This window comes from Carcharhinus amblyrhynchos, chromosome 22 (genome assembly GCF_965287045.1).
Source record: "Carcharhinus amblyrhynchos chromosome 22, sCarAmb.v2.hapA, whole genome shotgun sequence".
Classification (NCBI taxonomy): Eukaryota; Metazoa; Chordata; class Chondrichthyes; order Carcharhiniformes; family Carcharhinidae; genus Carcharhinus; species Carcharhinus amblyrhynchos.
In genome coordinates, this window is record NC_137345.1 from 39,391,995 (window position 1) to 39,406,546 (window position 14,552).

The following is a 14,552-nucleotide window of genomic DNA, read 5'->3' on the forward strand; positions in this document are numbered from 1 at the left end:
CCTGGTTTTGGTGATGCGTTCTTCCCTGTTTTTGGCGCATGCCCTGCTGCTCCAAATATCCCCAGCACCTTAAGGTAGTCTGCCCTGACGGTGATGGGGACAAAGGATTTGGAGGGCCGAAGGGCCTGTTTACTGTGCTATATTGTTCTTTGTTCTGTCAGCCCAGTTCCCAGAGAACATGGCCCAGTTGACTTTGGCCCCCAGGCCAGCTTGCACTGCTCACAGACTTGAAGGAGCCTGCGAACAGATGAGGGGTCCGAGCAGAAGACAGCCACGTCATCCATGTACAAGGAGGCTTTGACCTGTGTGCCTCCAGTGTCTTGGATTATTACCCCTTTGATGCCTGGGTCGCTTCTGAGGGCCTCGGCAAAGGGTTCAATGCAACTCAGGAAAGAACGGAGGAGAGAGGGCAGACCTGATCTGAAACCTACCTGATTCTCACCCATTGATTGAAACTGCGCTACTGATGTCTGTGTAGAGCAGTTGGATCCAATTGCAGATTCCCTCCCCAAAGCACATTCATTTTGGAGAGTACATCCATCATGTAGCTGTGCGACATTCTGTCAAACACCTCCTCCTGGTCTAGGCTGATGAGGCAGGTATCCATCTGCCTTTCCTGCACTTAGCCTTGTGCTACTTCGGGATACAATCGCCTATCAGAGATCTTCCTGCCGGATACAGCACAGGTTTGATCAGGATGGATCACTGATTCCAGGGCAGACTTGACTGGTTGGCGATGACCTTGGCCAGAATTTTATCGTTCACGTTCAACAGTGAAATGGGTCGTAAATTTCTAATTTCTTCCCTTTCCTCCTCCTGCTTGTAGATGAGGGTAATGATGCCTTTCCTCATGGATTCTGACTTTCTGCCTTCCAGAAGCATCCTCCTGTACACTTCCAGGAGATCTGGGCCCATCAAGTCTCTCAATGCCGAGTAAAACTCAGCTGGTAAGCCGTCGCTTTGGGAGTTTTACCTTCTGAAAGAACTCGATGGTCTCTGTCAGCTCATCCAGAGATACTAGTCTGTCCAGGCTCTCCCACTCACTGTTGTGTAAGACCTGCGAGATATACAACAGGAAAGGCTGGGAGGCCATGCTGTCTGTTGGCTTCAAGTCATACAGTCCGGCATAGAAGGATTTGCAGATCCTCAGAATGTCAAACTGCGATGACCTTACAGAGCCATCTTCTTCCTTCAGGCTGCTGATCAGACGTTTCTCTGTGCACTTTCTGGAAGAAGAAATGTGAGCACGTTTTGTCCTGCTCTACGGAACGGATCTTGGATTGGAAGATGACCTTGGAGGCCTCCAAGGCAAAGAGCGAGACTTGCTGGCTCTTCACCTCCGGAGATCCTCCTTGACATCAACCCCCGTCGACCGCAGTTGGAGTAGCTCCTGCGCGCTTCTCCGGAGTCGGGACGTTCCCCCCCCGCCCCGGCCTTCTGAACCCCTTTCGTGAGATGAAGAACCTCTTGATGTTGTCCTTGATGGTTTCCCACCAGAGCGATGGAGACTCAAAGAAGGGTTTCATGGTTCTCCAACCGTGGTAAACCCTTTTGAGCTCCTCGAGGTTCTCTGGGGTCAACAGTTCTACATTTAGCTTCTATGACCTCCTGCCTACTTTCTGGTTTTCCTCCAGCTGACAGTCAGCCAGCAGGAGGCAGTAGTCAGAAAAGAACACCGGCTTGATGTCAGTGGACCTGACTGTGAGCGCGCGGGATACAAACATGAAGTCAATCCTGAAGTGGACAGACCCGTCTGGCCGTGACCACGTGTATCTACGCTGCCCTCTGTCTGCTGAGTTGCTGAAGATGTTGTGCAGTTTGGCATCTTTGACTGTTTCCAGGAAGGCTCTGGACATAGTATCCAGTTCGTTTTTCAGCCCTGCTGAATCAGTCAGTCTTGTCTATAATACCCACCCAGAATGATTGGCCTGGAGGTGGTGAGCAGCAGTGGCAGCTGTTCAGCCACAATAATCAGCCTGAGAGAGGTCAGTTCTTGTACATGATGTATGCTATGAGGAGGCGTCCTCCCACCACCTCCTTAACTTCAAAGATGGTGAAGTTGCTTCCTCGCAGCAGAATGCCTAGGCTGGAGGAACGGCAGTCATTCCCACCTGACCAGATGGACGGTCCGTGGAACCACACACTCAACCAATGCCTGTAGCTGCTGAGGTGAAGTATCCCACACTCCTTCAGAAACAGCAGGTAGGATAAGTTGGCCACACATCTCAAACCGTCTTTAATGTGCGTACATTTATAGAAGCAAACTTCAAAGACATTTTTAAAATTATCAAAATAGCTGTTCAAAGAGTTCAGGACTATTGTCGGAAGAGAGAATTGAGCATGCTCCTCCCAGCGCTCAGGAATATTGCAGCCCATCTTGGTGGAGGTGAAGAGCGGAAATAAAAACATACTTGAGTTTATGATCAACCATGGCTCAAAAGCATTTTACAGCTAGTGAAATAACATTTAAAGTGTAGTCATGGTTGCAAGCTCGGAAACGTGACTGCCAATTCGTGCATAGCAAGTTCCTGTGACAACGTGATAATGACCAGATTTATTTTCTGCGTTCATTAGGAGATAAGTAGTGACCAGGACACTGGGGCTAATTCCCTACTTGTCTTCTAAAATAGCGCCATGAACCTTTATGTCCACCTTCAAAGACAGGTGGTGCCTTAGTTTAATCTCTCATCTGAATGGCAACACCTCCCACAGTGGAACACAATTACTGCATTAGGATATCAGCCTTCATTTTTTTGATCTCAAGTCCTGGAGACATACTGAACCTAAATGCAGGTGAGTATGCTATCAATCTCACTATAAGTAACATCCCAGTTAAACATTATTTTCCTTATGCCTGCTATCTAATATGCATACAATTTGCCAGATGTATTTGAGCAGTGATGAGGATTGGAACTCTAGTTGACTTCATACCCACTATCCCAAAGACTGAGGCTAGTTGCATCATCACCACAACTGCGATCTGACTCAGGACAGACAGGGACAGATAATTCATGACCTGAAGCCCAATACTTAAGGGTTTGAGGCATTCTATTGTTGCGCACTATTATCCTAAATTGATAGTGTAAACTAATAAGTGAATAAAATCATTTCCTTGATTTGCTCAGATAATAAAGGCTGCATTTAAGTGAGTCGTACAAACCATAGAATGTTTCTGTCTCCACAGGTGCTGCCAGACCTGCTGAGTTTTTCCAGCATTTTCAGTTTTTGTTTCAGATTTCCAGCATTCACAGGATTCGCTTTTATTATAGAAGGTGTCTCATTTGATTCTGGCTTTGGTTAACAGTTGTGATTCTATAATGGGCCTCAATGTCTTGAATAGGTAACAAGGGCAAAAAGCTTGTCAATTCATTGACTTAAAGATTGAAAGTAAATTTAGACAGAATCATGAAGGTACATTGTAGAAAGGATGGGATGGAAACTGTAGCATGATATGATGGGGAATGTGATTGTCATGCTAATTTAGATGTATCATGTTGTCGAGTTATGCCAGGAGAGGTAATGAAAAATCTGAAGGCTAATGAAATGACCATGTATCCAAACCCCTCATTATTACAGAATGATATTCACAGAAATCTGGGGTCAGGTTACCCATATGTCCTTTAGTCTATAATTTCTTTGGCAAATGGAGAAAAGAACATTCAGTGCACTAAACAACTACTTTTGCGCACAAAGTATATAGCATATTTAAATGGTTCCAGTCTTAGAGCAGAGTTAAGTTCAGAGCCATTGTATAAATTTGGAAACTTGGGCCAGTACCTGAACGTTAAATTCAAAGTTGGTCAGTTGCTTTGCACTTTAGATTAGTTTAAGACTCTGCTGGAAGGTCTTCAATAATTTTTTTTTGCTAATCTTTCCCCCTCCTTTTAACTCCTTAGGGGGAACAGTCCCATATCCAATGGCGTTTTTGACAGATATGGGGTGGCACAGTGGTTAGCACTGCTGCCTCACAGTGCCAGGAACCTGGGTTAATTCTGGCCTCAGGTGACTCTCTGTCTGTATGGAGTCTGCACATTCCTCTTGTGTCTGCATGGCTTTCCTCTGGGTGCACTGGTTTTTACCCACAGTCTGAAAGACATGATGGTTAGGTGCGTTGGCCATGCTAAACTCTCCCTCGGTGTAGCCCAACTGGCGCTGGAGTGTGGCCATTTTCACACTAACTTCATTGCAGTGTTAATGCAAGCTTACTTGTGATACTAATAAATTAAACAAAAAATACAATCCTGTCCTGGAACAACATGCTCATTTCCATCAAAAATGATTGGGAGTGTGAGCCAGACCTATTTATTTAAACAGGATCGTGAGAAATTTCAATTGAAGTTATCGGGAGACTGTCTCTAAATGCGGATAAGTGAATAGTCTTAGTATGAGTGACACTGGTTAGCACTGCTGCCTCACAGCGCCAGGGACCTGGGTTGAATTCCGGCCTTGGGTGACTCTGTGGAATTTGCACATTCTGCTTAGATTTCCTCCCACAGTCCAAAGATGTGCAGGTTAGGCGGATTGACCTGACTAAATTGCCCCTTAATAGCCCAAGATATCTAGGTTAGATGGATTAGCCATGGTAAATGAACAGCGTTACAGGGATGAGGCAGGGGAGATGACCTGGTTAAGAAACTCTGTCAAAGATTTGGTGCAGACTCGATGGGCCAAATGGTCTCTTGTACGGTAGAGATTCTATGCAATAGAAGGTGGCAGCTGAGATTTGGTGGAGGATAGGCGATCTGCCAGGAGAGTATTGAGAAGTTGGGCATGTATTGAGTGTTTCAGTAGCAGATGACCTATGACGGAGAAGGTATGAGTTTAGAAGCTCCGTATTGTATCAAATAGGGCGCTGAAGTTGAAAATGGATTAATTTAAACGGTGACAGCGGCTGGGTGTGAAGTTTGTGGCAGGATTTGAAAATGATGTCTTTTGTCTTTCTTACATTTAAGGAAATTGTGGCTCATCCAAGAATGAATGTTGATCATACAGTCTGATGGTACAGAGGGAATGGAGAGTTTGAGAGATTGTGCAGAAGTAGAGCTGGGTGTTGTCAACAGAAATGTGAAAACCCATCCCCTACCTGCAGGTAAAATTACCAAGGAACTCTCACTAGATGAGACCAGAATAGATCTTGGGGGCGTCCAGAGGTAATGGTTCAGGGATAGAAAGAGCAGCATTATTGAAGATGCTGTAAATGTATAAATGGAACCAAAGACAGTATGCAGCCAGAGAAACAGTCTTTGGGGGCTGTTTTGTTGATCCTACAAAGATTGTTGTGAGATTGGGAATGAATAAAGCAATATGGTCACAGTCAGTGATTTTAATTAGATGCTGTGGCAGGTATGGAAACAAATTTGGGTGGATTTAGCATGAAATCGCAGAAAAAAGGGCATAGACTTTGGAGGAAACGATGATGCTTGTAAGGACAAGAATCTAGATGGATTTTATAAGGAGGGTATGCTTAATGAATCCAACAGGTTTTATGTTGTTTATGACTGTAGTGGATCTGTGCTTTGAGAATTGACTGTGCAACACTACAGTGGGCCAAAACTACCCTTATTGAATCCAGTGTCTGGCTTCCCTAAAATTATAAATAGCAGTAGGATATGCAAGAATATAGTGGTCCAGAAGCATGGAATAAAAATAAAGGGAATGAGATTCGGATCCTTCCAAGACAGTGTGAGTATTTAAATTCAGTTTATATATTAAAAGCTGGTATCTGTAAAAGGCAACCCGTGATTCATTAGGATTGTAGTAAGAAATACAGGTAATTTATCAAGAGAAACCTGTTTTCTTTATCTGGTCGGGTATATCTATCACATTGGTCCCACAACAACATGGTTGCCTCTTAACTGCTGTCTAAAAGAACTAAGCAACTTACTCAGTTGTATTATCACCTTGCTGAGCAACCGAGAAATGGACAATAAACACCAACCTTCTTAGCAACACTCTTGAGAAAAATCACAAAAGTAATAATAATCTTACCGAGGCCAGTCTTCTGTCACCAATTGCCCTCATTTACAGTGTGTTTGAAATGCCATTCAGCAGCTACACAATACATGTCAGCACCGAGTCTTTCAACTGCCAGTCTGAGTGGAGCTAGCTAGTTTTTAAACCCCCACCCGTTATTCCTTCCTCTCCACTCATCTAATAGGGGAATTCCTATTCTAAGAGGCCCCTGGGGAGATCTATTGATGATTCTCTGTGGCCATTGTAACATTACTGCCCCTCAAGTCCATTTCTTCCCCTGCATCCCTAGCACGGGGGGCCTTTTCTGCCACTTAGCAGTTGGAAGCAGGATTGGATCAGTGTGAAGCAGATAGGTGAGTGCCATAAAGCCACTGACACTGGTTCTTCTTGAGGTCTCGCTTCAGTAGGGCACTGGTCTCTTCCGCTTCTATCTCAGAATCAATGTCCTCATTACCTGGCAGGCGTGGGGGCAACTTCCAGAAGTGGCTTAATGCTGGCAGTGATCGTCCGATGGCTGGTAATGAGGCTTATATTGGCATGGGCTCCCAAATCCTGAGATAGTCCAGGTGTTTCTTAACAATTTTGCCTTTGATTTTGCACTTTGGCCTTATAAAACATGGACCCTGTTTTGTTCATTACAATCCTGGGGAACCAACTGAGACCGTCCCTAAAATTTCTCACATGGGCTGGGTCCTTACAGAGTCATGATTCTTCTTCTGGTTGTGACTCCATCCTTCCTGCCAGGTTTGGGAACAGGAGGCTTAATCTTGTCCGAAGCCTCCATCCCATTAATAATTCTCCTGAGGTGATTCCTGTCATTGTGTGAGGGATAGTCCAATAGTCAAATAAATATTGTGCCAGTTTGGTCCCTGTGAATGCTGCAGGTTGCTTTTCCATGCCAAGCTTAAAAGTCTGGACTGCTTGTTCAGCCAGCCCATTCAGTGAGGGGTGATAGAGTGTTGTCCTAATGTGTTTGATTCTATTGGAAAGCATGAAGATCTGAAACTGTGTTAGTAAAGGCAATGCCATTGTCAGAGACCAGGAATTGATATTCCATGTGTGCAGAAACTTTGTTGTAGTTTCTCAATGGTAACATGGGAAATGATGGAACCATGTGATGTGGCTCCATCTGTTTGGAATGCATGTTAATGTTAATTAAGAAAATGGAACCCAAAAAAAGGGCCTGTAAAATCTACATGTACTCTCACCGGGAAGTAGGTTTTGATTCTCTTGGTATAACTCTCACTGTCTGACCAAATCTGTAAAGTCTGCATCAAGGCCAGGCCACCATGCGTAGCTCCTGGCTAGCATCTTAATCTTCAAAATCTTAGGATGGCTATGGTGTAATTCCATAAGTATCGGACATTGCCCTGGGTGAGGGATTATGCGGGAACCCCAGAGGATGATGCCATCCTCCTCAGTGAGCTTGGCTTACTTCATCCAGTAATGTTTCATTTCATCTGGGGGCTGTCCTCTGGATCCCCTATCTAATATTGTGTTTTAATTTAGACAGAACTGGGTCTTTTTGCATCCAGGCCTTGATTTGCCTTGCAGATACTGGCAAGGTGTCCAAACTATCTCTTCAAGCAAGGTACGGCCCGGTACTGGCCTTGGCCCTTTTCTTGAAATAACACATGTTTTGACTGTTTCTGTATCTTAGCCTCAATTGTGAACTTCTCCAGCACTTGCAATAACCTGCCTAATAGTCTACAACCTTCTGGAACATGCTCCCGAAGAATCTGAAGGCTGTCCCTGGCCTACCTTGACTGCCCAGTGATGCGACTTGGGGTCCAACGCCTTAAGAGATTCTGAAATATTTTACCAATCACTGTCGATTTGAGAGAAGGATGTTGCATGAGGCCCCTCCCCTCCCCCAAATCAGAGGACGCTGCTATCTGATGTCCCCTGTAGTTCCTGAGATCCTTTCCCCTGCATTCTTCAATGATAGAGTATGTCAATGGCCTTCTTTAGGTCTAAATTGGGATCAACTGATAATTATATTTGGACCGTCACATTGTTAATTTCACAGACTAGTTTACTCATGACATGTTATTCAGGGGTGGCCCGGATACATGGTGCTGTGTTAATTTTTGCAACTTAAAATTTAGGAACAGATTCCCCAGGGGTTTGCCCTGCCATGTTAAAGTGGTATCACTGGAGGTTTTGAGTCATAAAAACCTTTAACCAAGTCCACCAATTCATTAAAAGTTGTTAAGCCGGGCTTTTTATTACACTGAATGTCAGGACCCCGCATGCTGTCAACAGGATCACTTTCTGCTTCTCATCCCTTCAGTTTTGTTAGCCTGAAAAAGGTAATGCATGTGCTTCATGTATTGGGCCCAGTTTTCTACGCTTGCATTGTAGGCTTTAAATTTACCAAAAAGAGCAATTTTTCTTGCCAAATGATTACTTGTCTCAGCAATAAAGATGGTCCAGAGGGAAGAAAAAAGCTTGCTTTATTCCTCATCGCCAATGTAATAATCATACTGAGGCTAGTCTTCTGCCATCAATCACCCTTTGTTTACAGTTTATTTGAAATGTTTAGCAACAACAAGGTACAGGTCAGCCTTGAATCATTAGGCTGCCAGCCTGAGTGGAACCAGCTGATTTACTTACACACACACACACACACACCATCCCTCCAACTTTTGCCTAATAGGGGAGTGCATATTTTACGAGGCCCACTAGGAGATCTGTTGACGATCCCCTGTGGCTATCATTACAATAAAGAATAATGAACTTTTACTTATTCACATTTGGTACCCAATGTCACCAATAAGACTTCATGTCAGGAATGGTTTGAGTTGAAGAGACTACTGCAACAGTGTGATATTTCCAGTTGCTGAACCAGCTGTTTGAATGGTCTATCTGAATACAACTGCTAATTAAATATCAAATTATAGTGTATTGTGTAGCTCGCTGGGAGTTGGACTGATGTAGTTCCTTACTCATTTCCCATTGGAGCCTTACAGTCAGTTTCCATCATTTGGGGCTGCTTTCAAATAAAGGTCCCTAAGGTGAGGCAAAGCATTGAGTTCAGTGGAATACCAAGTTGTCTGGATACAGTATTTTTAATCTTTAGTGGATGATTCTGCTTAGCTTTAGGGATAATGACACAGTACTTTCAACTTTTATTAAGTGGCTTTATAAGACACTGAACTCTGTGCCACTGCATTTCCTTTTTTCTGAATAGAGAAGTTTCATTGTTGGGTCTTCTGAGTAATATTCATCAAGTCTGTCTATCGTGAAAAGTACTGTTTTTTTTTACTTGCTGCTTCTCCAGTTTTTTTTGCTCTTGCTGTTTTTAGTACACTGGTGTAGTTTGATCTCTGGATTGCTTTGTGTACAGTGATATGATCTTTTTGTACAAGTCCATCAAATCTGTTTGCTTCTGTGCTGACATGTTGCAAAACTTTGTGTATTACAGATTCATTTAAATCATGTTATTTTAACTGCTCTCTTTACACACACAGACAAACAATCCCACTGATTTTATTAATAAGCCATCAGAAGGCTCACTAATATTATCCAGCCTTGGCTTTAGCACAGTACAAGGGAATGAGGAAATGCAGTGCACCTGGCCTTAGCTTTATCATGCATCATGTTAACAAGACAAATGAAATTGGCCAGCTAGACCGAAACCAGTTCATTTAATAGATCAGTGACTGTGGGAGTATTGACTGCTTGACTGAACCAATGAATGCATTCATGTGCTATCACATGCTTCGTGAATTGAGCTTTCACCCACAGGAAGCCTGCTGTATTAGAACTGTTTGTAAAATGTGTGCACCTGTGTATCGAGTGGCTTTTATTTTTAACAGTTTCTACTATTGGATCAGTGATCTTTGTCAGTTAGTAGTCCTAATTTAAAGTTAGACCTTTTATAACTCCAGTTTATACTGAAAATTTTGTTTTCATCCTGCAATGCTTGTAGTGTTCATAATCTATAAAATATGCACCAGGATTTAACTGAATTGATGCAGATGAATGGTGTGTTTTACCATCCGTTAGTGTTACAGCAAAGAAGGAGGCCATTTAGCTTGTTGACTTCTTGCTGACTCTTTGTGTAGCAGTCCAGTCAGTCGCATTTTCTCGCTCTATCTCCATAGCCCTGTAAATTTATTTCTCTCAGTTGCCTATCCGATTTCCTTTTGAAATTATTGATCATCTCTGCTTCTACCACTCTTGTAGGCAGCAAGTTATAGGTCATACTAATTGCTGCATAAAACATTTCTTCCCCTCAATCTTCCTGCATTTCTTGTTGAAAACTTTAAATTTGTGTAACCGGGCCCTTGTAGCATAACTTGCTGGGAGCAGCTATTCTTTGTCTATCTTATCTACCATGTCATAATCTTGTACACTTCAATTAAATCTCCCCTCTTCTTGGAGCAAAGGATATTGAATCCCAGCCTCTCCGACCTAACCTTGCAGCTAAATTCTGTCATCCCTGGAACCATTCTGGTAAATTTCCTCTGAAGGACCCTCGCATCCTGTGATGACCAGAATTGGATGCATTCCTGTAGTTGTGGCCCAACCAGAACTTTACATAGATTTGATATAATTTCCACACTTTTGTGTTCATACGTCTATGAAGCCCAAGATTCATATGCTTAGTTAACAGCCCCCTCTATGCCCTGCCACCTTCCTTCTGTCAAAGTGCATCACCTCACTTCTCTGTGTTACATTCAAACTGCCACTTGCCTGCACACTCTGCTAGCCTGTCTAGGTCCTGTTGTGATTGACTAATATCAGCCACACCTCCAGGTTAGCTTGTGGGATGAGACGGGATATGATTCATGGTATACCTAAGAACGGAATGCATTATGAAGAACCTAAACAAAAATATTTACCTGCTGCAGATGGGACTTACTCTGGAATCCTCAAATATTTTTAAATGAAAAAGGAATAATGCCTCAAGTATTAGGAAAAAACAAATTATCTGTGTACTAAAAAAGAAGCAAGAAATGGACATCGAAATAAAAGGTCTTTAGCTTAACATGGAGTAGGGTGAATGAACGTTGTTCATCTAAAGATTGTGGAAACCACACAAATATTCAGTGAGAGTAGAAAAACAGCTCATTGCTCCTCATTTATTCAGAATTCTTTGAGTGGCGCTAGCCACTGACTTTAACTTATTTAGATTTTAAGAAGGTATGAGGGGTACTTTTAAAGAAGGATAAGGCCCAAGACAGTAATAGAAAGTGGGGCAATTTTGAAACTAGCTTGGGGACAGGAGGCTGTCCTAGTGCTGAGTGCGAAAATGCTCTGTGGATGTTGGTGCTTTTATGTTGTAGTCCAGATTTTGGGAGCATGTGCTAACAACATGTATTTGTCTTTGAATTGTTCAATAATTTGATTTGATTTATTATTGTCATATGTATTAGAATACAGTGAAAAGTATTGTTTCTTGTGCGCTATACAGATAAAGCATACCGTTCATAGAGTACATAGGGGAGAAGGAAAGGAGAGAGTGCAGAATATATTGTTAGCTAAGGTGTAGAGAAAGGTCAACTTAATGCAAGATAGGTCCATTCAAAAGTCTGGCAGCAGGGAAGAAGCTGTTTTGAGTCAGTTGGTATGTGATCTCAGACTTTTGTACCTTTTTCCTGACGGAAGAAGGTGGTAGAGAGAATGCCCAAGATATTGGGGTCCTTGATTATTCTGGCTGCTTTTCTGAGGCAGTGGGAATTGTAGACAGTGTCAATGGATGGAAGGCTGGTTTGAATGATGGACTGAGCTTCATTCACGACCCTTTTTGTAGTTTTTGCAGTCTTGGACAGACCAGGAGCCATACCAAGTTGTGATACGACCAGAAAGAATGCTTTCTATGTGCATCTTTAGAAGTTGGTGAATGTTGTAGTGGACATGCCAAATTTCCTTAGGGTCCTAAGTATGTAGTGGCATTGGTGGGCTTTCTTAACCATAGCGTCCACATGGAAAGATCAGGACAGGTTGTTGATGATCTGGACGCCTAAAAACTTGAAGCTGTTGGCCATTTCTACTTTGTCTCCATTGATATAGATGGATATGCTCTCCACTCTCTTCCTGAAGTTGATGTCTATCTCCTTTGTTTTGTCGTCTCTAACTGTTTTCTGTACTGTGTCTCGTTATTGAGATCCAACCCACAAAGGTGGTGTCATCAGCAAACTTGAAAATCAAGTTAGAGGGAAATTTGGCTATACAGTCAGAGGTGTATAAGGACGCTAAGGACACAGCTAAGGGGCTGAGGACACAGCTTGTGGACCACCGGTGTTGAGGATAATCGCAGAGATGGTGCCTATCCTTACTAACTGCTCTGTGGGTTAGGAAGTTCAGAATCTGGTCGCAGAGAAGGAGCCAAGCCCCAGGCCGTGGAGTTTGGAGATGAGTCTCTTAGGAATAATGGTGTTGTAGGCTGAGCTGTAGTCTATGAATAGGAGACTGACATAGGTGTCTCTGTTATCTAGGTGTTCCAGGACTGAGTGTAGGGCCTGGGAGATGACATTTGCTGTGGATCTGTTGTGGCGATAGGCAAACCGTAGTGGATCCAGGCACGAATTGATTTGTGCCATGACTAATCCTTCAAGGCACTTCACAATGATGGATTTCCGAGCCACTGGACAATAGTTGTTAAGGCACGCTGCCTGGCTTTTCTCTGGTATCGGGATGACGGTTGCCATCTTGAAGCAGGTAGGGACCTCATATTGGTGGAAAGAGTGAATGAAGATGTCTGCGAATACCCGCTCAGGACCTGAGTGCTCATCCGTGTCCTCATCTGGGCCAGTTGCTTTCCATGGCTTGACTTTTGAGGAGAGGCTGAATAAACTGGGCTCGTTAGAGTTTAGAAGAATGAGGGGAGATCTCATTGAGACGTATAAGATGATGAATGGGATGGACAGGATAGAGGTGGAGAGACTCTTCCCGCTCAAAAAAGACAGTAGGACTAGGGGGCACAGCCTCAAGATAAAAGGGGGGCGGTTTAGAACGGAGTTGAGGAGGAACTTCTTCACTCAAAGGGTGGTGAACCTCTGGAATTCTCTGCCCGTTGAAGTGGTGGAGGCTGCCTCGCTAAATATTTTTAAGACGCGGGTTGATGGGTTTTTGATAAGAGAGGGGATTAAGGGTTATGGGGAGAAAGCGGGAAAGTGGAACTGAGCAGCGACAGATCAGCCATGATCTTATTGAATGGCGGGGCAGGCTCGAAGGGCTAGTCCTGCTCCTACTCCTGCTCCTATTTCTTATGAGTTGGCAATGCTGACCTTGGATAAAAATGTCACCCTTATTGAAGAAAACTCGCCATCCTTACCGAGTCTCTCCCGTGTGTTACTCCAGCATTTAATCAAATTAATTAACTCTTAACTGCCCTCTGAAATGGTCTAACAAGTTACTCAGTTGTTACAGCAATGAAGAGTCAATTAATGCTAGTTTTGCCAGCTCTTCCCTTGTTCTGAGAATCAATTTAAAACAATGTAATTATTACCAAGATGTTGTGGTTGTTCTTCTAGAAACCTTTGTTGGTAATTGCTATTGGCAGTTGGACAGAATTAATAAAAATGGATCTTGTGTTCTGACGGGTTTAATTTGAAGTGGCATTTGGTTGTGCAGAGGTGAAATACAGTCAAAGACCGATATTATGAGTTCCGAAAATATTTATTTTTTGGTACCACATATGTTCACATTAATTCATAAATTACTCAGAGGTGTTATACTTGTAATATAACATCTTTTGACACACAACACCATGTGGTAAGGTGATGAGTATAAGCTAGATATATGGCATTGAAAAACGTCTGATTCAGTTAAGCTCATTCACGAAGACATAGTAGATGGGGTTTAATGCAGGTAGAACTAAATAATGTATAGTGGATCTGCAAAAGCCAATGTCTCGAACGTTAGCAAATATGGGGGCAAAGATGGATCTGAATGGGAATCATCATTCACTGAAGCTGTCCTATTAAAGTCAAACTGTCAGAATTGATCAATACTCGCTGACGTCATGTACTTTTCTTGTAGTGATTTGCATGTTTTAAGGACGGGGTGTTGTGCAAAGCAGTATCAAGAACATTCCAGATCACCCCAAAGCTGATCTCAAACTTTGGGGGAAATTGGTCTTGTAGTTTAACTGTACTTTTGGGGGACCAATAAATATTAGAATCAATAGCATCACGAACAGGAACCTTGGATCTTAGAACATCCTGGACACTGAAGCACTGAAGGTGGTTCTGAGCTGGAACTGATTCTAGAATGACTATTAAAAATGGCTAGGAAATCAAATTTTGCAGTCTTGAAAGATGAGGAATGCCCCAGAGTTTGAGGTACAATTTCCTTGGCTCCTTTAGCATCATTTGCTCTGTGTCCCATCTACTAGCTTCCTCCATGACCCAATATGCTTCTTTGTAGACCTCAAGCTTACACCAGTTGTTCTGTCAGCCCTCAGCTTTAAATTCTGACCTAGAGCATACATGTTTATAACATTGCTTAAATTTATGGCATAAATTTTAACCATAAAACCTTCAAAACTGTTTTATTTAGTTTTTATCTTAATATTAAAATTTATATCTTTAAACCTAAAGGTGATCAGAAACAATAGATTTATTTAA

The 14,552-nt window shown here is 42.8% G+C and overlaps 1 protein-coding gene across 1 annotated transcript in view; it reads left to right on the forward strand.

Annotated features, from left to right (window-relative positions):
* Window positions 1-14,552, forward strand: part of LOC145357079 (AT-rich interactive domain-containing protein 2-like) — a 209,627-nt gene that overhangs the window by 17,922 nt on the left and 177,153 nt on the right. The window lies entirely within an intron of this gene.